The sequence below is a fragment of the Propithecus coquereli genome, unplaced genomic scaffold (assembly GCF_000956105.1).
Source record: "Propithecus coquereli isolate 6110/MARCELLA unplaced genomic scaffold, Pcoq_1.0 Scaffold74, whole genome shotgun sequence".
Lineage (NCBI taxonomy): Eukaryota > Metazoa > Chordata > Mammalia > Primates > Indriidae > Propithecus > Propithecus coquereli.
In genome coordinates this window covers 5459973-5465159 of record NW_012153507.1, presented here as the reverse complement: position 1 = coordinate 5465159, position 5187 = coordinate 5459973, and the positions used below count along the sequence as shown (strand labels likewise).

Here is a 5187-nt window from a genome sequence, read left to right as displayed (position 1 = left end):
TCACAGATACTTCGGTCACATTTGCTTTTCTCCTTCTTTATCACGTTACTAAACCCCATTTTCAGTGTATATATATGTAGAGGACACCTTTGTCTATACATCTATCTTATTGCCTTCAAAAGAACTTTATCAATGTTCATCTGTATCTGTGTTTTTTTCTAAGATAGAATTATGAAAGTGAGATTGCCGAGCATAGGGCTTCTTTATTTTAAATTTGATAAATATTGCCAAATTTACTATCCAAAATGACTCTACTTGTTATGCTTAATATCTTTATTAAAGGGAGAATTTATGCAAATGATAAATACTAAATACAAGAATAGACTCTTCCCATAGTGAAAAATACAAAGTCTCAAAAAATGAGATGTTAAACATTACTAGCAATCAAAAAATACTAATTAAAATACAAAGCTATTTCCCCATGGTAAATTAATAGTTAAAGATAATGAAAGTACCCTATGCAGGCAAACCTACAGTGTAACTTCAGCTCCAGCCATTTGCTGATAGTGTCTTAAAATCGTTTTAGACAGTGATTTGCTTAAATTAAACCTGGCTAGTATGTTGAAAAACAGTTTAGTAAACTCAAAAAGAGAATGGACATTGGAGTCCTGGGGTCCTGGAAGGGGTCCTGGAAATTTGTCACATTTAGGTAATTGTTCTTAACTTAAGTTGCAATGTCAGATTACTTGGGGAGCTTATCCGTATTACATACACTGGTATTTTGTCCCTTCCAATATGCTTTTACCCTTACTGAGAATTAAACAGCATTAAAATAAAAAAAAAAAAAGGATAACTGTTAGTAGAACCTTCCTCCTTACCATGTAGCATATAATGTTTTTATATTGATTTTAGGTTGTATAACCTAGAGGATTTATGCACTGCTCTAAGATTTTGTTCTGATTAACTAGGATTAGAGATGATGGTTGTGTTATTAGTCAATGTGATCTCAGAAATAGAGATATATTAACTAGAAGTAAAAGGCAATATTCTGTGTTGTATCTTTTCCTATCATCAACTAATTTGGAAAAGTAGGTTAATTTGTTTTTTTACTTAGAAGTATATTTTGTAATTAAGCCAAGGTTGATATTTTGGGCTACTGTCGGGTTTATGATTTTATTCTTTCCTTTATGTGGTACCTAGTTGTTTAATAGGAGCTCTTAACTAGTTATTAATTGGCCAGAATAGTATTAGAAGCCTTACTAGGGATAGGGGCAGTAGTAATAATAGCAAACATTTACTTAAGCTTATTATGTGCCTGGTGCTGTAATCTTTTTTATGGATTAATTTGCTTAATCCTCACAACAAACCTAATAGGTAGGCGCTGTTGCTATCCCCATTTTGCAGATAAGAAAATTGAGGCAGGGAAAATTGAAGTAAGTTGCTCAAGGTCACACTGCTAGTAAGTACTATGGCTGGTACTCAAACTACCTAGTCTGATTTTGTAGTCCATATTATAATAAGTGCATGATATTGTTATAGTTAATAAAAAAATACTTCAAGTTCTGTGCTTGAGACTCTTGTTGAAATGTATGATATTCATCTCCTATCAAAAATTCTGTTCTAATAAATTAGTTATATTTAAGGAAGATAATATGAATACATAGTGCCTATTTAATCTTCAGTGTTTTTAAAATTGTGCTTCAAGTAATGAGGATCCCCTTCCTAATTATCAGATGGTGGTAGCAAATTCCCCTCCCCTTGCCCACAGTCTCTGTTTTACTTAATGGGTGGTTACAAAACCTTCTTTACCTCCTACTCAGCATCTCCCAGCCCCAAAGAAGAAGAACAAGAAAAAGATTATTTCTCTGGGTATACTAATTCATGTCAAATTGGATAGTTCCTTTGACAATATCATTGTAGTTCTTATAAGAACCACTGTCATGAGACAGAACACAATGCACTTATGTCCTATTTGTTTCCATTTTTTAGAGGGTATGCATATATATATTTTTTGTTACTTTTTTAGAAGGACATATGATAAACAGTGATTACTTTAGGGGAGAAGAACAAGGGGGAAGGGGATGGGAGAAGGTTCATTTTACATCTTTCCTTATGATTTGGATGCATTTTCAAGATGTTGGGTTTTAATACTGGGTCCTCTGATTTTGTCTGAAGGAGCTATAAGCAGTTGTCTCATGATGTTGCTATTACATTTAATCTGAAAGTGTTGCCTTAGTCCATTTAGTGTTGCTATAAGAGAATACCTGGGAATGGGTAATTATAAAGTTTATTTGGCTCATGATTCTGGTGGCTGGAAGGTTCAAGATTGGGCATCTGCATTTGGTGAGGGCCTCTCACTGCTTTAGCTCACTGGCAGAAAGCCAAGGGGGAACTGACATGTGCAAAGAGATTACCTGGTGCAAGGAAGAAAGGCGGAATGGGGAGAGGTACCAGGCTCTTTTTGACAATCAGTTCTCCTGGAAACAAATTCAGTGAGAACTCACTCACCCCCCAAGGAGGGCATTAATCTGTTCATGAGGGAGCTTCTTCTGTGACCCAATACCTCCCACCAGACTTCACCTCCCAGTATTGTCACATTGGGGATCAAATTTCAACATGAGATGTCGAGGAAACAGATATAGCAGGTGTTGAAGATGTTTACTGAGTGAACATATTGTGTCACTCAGTCTCTAGAATAGTATACTATGGAGGAAACAATTCTTCAAGTTTGATGCCAGAATAACAGTTTTTATTGAGAATCTGTTTTGTCTCAGTTTGGAGCCATGTGCAGGTTTTTTTTTTTAGTTGGTTGTCAAGAGAGCTTAGAGCCAGGTTTTATACTTAATCACAGATACTTCGGTCACATTTGCTTTTCTCCTTCTTTATCACGTTACTAAACCCCATTTTCAGTGTATATATATGTAGAGGACACCTTTGTCTGGGAAAGTTTCCTTGTTATTTCTCTCAAGAATATGTCTGTGACCTTGCATGCAAGTCCAGAGCGTCCTCTCTCTGCAAACAGGAGGGGCTAGGGAATTGAGATGCAAACATCTGTTTGCTGGAGAGGAAACAACAAGGAACTGGGACGTGTTGAGTCGGGACGGTGTGGGAACAAAGAACTTGCAGTGGGACAGTTGCCAAACAACCTGTATTATAAATAAACAGCTTCAGCGAAAGCTTTTCGCTGCCGCCTCATACTGTCTTGTGGTGTCTGTGTCTTTTTGTACGGGCTGCAGCCATGTGTCTGCGTCTTTATGTCTCTGTGTTCATTCCTTGGTCTGAAGTCGGGCCATGTCAATATAAGTTTCTGTTAAGCCACTTCAAAACCAATAACAAATAAGTATTGTTTGATCTTTATTTCAGTGTTTGTAAGTTTGTTAGACTGTAGGAAGTGGAATGGGAATGGAGAGAAAAAATGCAGAAAATGTATAATTTCACTTGGCTCTACATTGTAGTCTTATTGGTGCTATATGAGTAGTTTGGACCCAGGGGTAGAGGCAGTGGCAGCTGCTTGAGCTGGGACAGCTGCCCTGGTAGATGACCATTGTGTTTCATAACATTGTACAAGAGAATGCTCCACATTTCTCCTCTGCTTTGTTGTGTTTTCTCCTTAAAGTATAAGCTTCTACATTTCCTGTTATATCTCTGCCTTCCTTACTATAGATATGCATTTAAGGACATTCAGTGAGTGAGTGAGTCACAAACTTCTATTGGGAATCTCTCCTTGGTTAGCCATAAACTGTGATTAAATAGTACCCATGTCCTGCCTTTGTTCTTTTTCTAAGCAAAATAGAAATAATTCAAATAATTGAAATAGGTGAATAATAGGGAACTACAAAAACATCTATTTCGTCAATTGTAAGTTTCAGTAGCTTTTATCTACTATAATTTGTTGATAAGGTTTTAGACTCCTCCTTTCTTCTATCTCTCTCAAAAGAAGACCCAAAACAAACTTTTGATTAATTATTCTCAAGTAAATACAATCTCTTAATATTGAATGTCTAGAATTAGTCTGAAGAGAAGGAAATGGTATTGAATTGTTTTTGTGAAGAGCTGCAGAATATATTTATTTTAGTTCATCACATTTGAGGGTAGTAGTTTGGCATTGCAATATGATGTTTTTAAGTGTTTCTTTTTAATAAGAGACTGCTCCACAAACTGGGCTTTACAAATGTGGCAGGTGAGAGATAGTGACTGTCAAATGTTCAATGTCATATGAGAGGAGTTTTTTGGGTTTGGGTTTTTTGTTTGTTGTTTGTTTTTAACTTTCAAAGAGCATATAACCCAGTCATATTTGAAGAATACAACTTTACAATAACCCAAGGAAACCCTCTATGACCCATATCCCAGTTGTACAGATTAGGACTCACTACAGGACAAGTTGCTACCACAAATCTGTCACATGCCAACAACCAGCTGTCTTTATTAGTGAGAAGAGGCATTATTTTAAGTGTAGCAGACACCTGCTCTATGAGACTTTAATGAAATGAAATCCTGAGGTATTACAGACAAGCAGTTAGAATGATGACAGCAAGATCTTTGTGATTTGTACACACAGAAATATAAATCATTTTGTATTTTTCTCAATTATGTATAATTACTCAAGTTTCAGGGTAACCAAGCATTATGTCCTTTACAAACTTGTGCTCATGAAGTAGACTTCAGTATGTATATTCTGAGATTGATGCAAAGTGTTTTTAATCAACAAATAGAATCACAAAGAGAATTCTACCCCAGATGTTAACACATGTAGTCTAGAACTGTGGTCCCCAACCCCCATGCCACGGTCCAGTACCATAAGTCAGTGGCCTGTTAGGAAAACAGGACATTGCCTGACCTCCACCTCCGCCTCACCCCCGATTTTTCTGTGGAAAAATTGTCTTCAATGAAACCGGTCCCTGTTGCCAAAAAGGTTGGGGACCGCTGCTCTAGAAAGTATTTCCTTGAATATATAATTTTCTCTTGAATGTATAGCTTTCTCACCCCTATTCCCAGCATTTCATGCCCTGCTCCTTCAAAAGTTTTAGAATTTCTTATCAAATTTATTTTGTTTCTTTATTTAATAGATGTTACATATGAAATTTTAGCTAAAAATAGTATCATATAGATTTTTTTAAATGAAAATACCAAAATACGTTTTAGATGACATTTTTTATGCTGTCGCTTTGCCCTATCTGTACTTTTCAGCAAACTGTGTGCTATAAGAATACTTTTGTACTTGAAGATTTTCTAATTAATTTTTATATT

At 35.9% G+C, this 5187-nt stretch overlaps 1 protein-coding gene across 1 annotated transcript in view; it reads left to right on the top strand.

Annotated features, from left to right (window-relative positions):
- The window catches only part of ASCC3 (activating signal cointegrator 1 complex subunit 3), a 283174-nt gene that overhangs the window by 13305 nt on the left and 264682 nt on the right, over positions 1–5187 (top strand). The window lies entirely within an intron of this gene.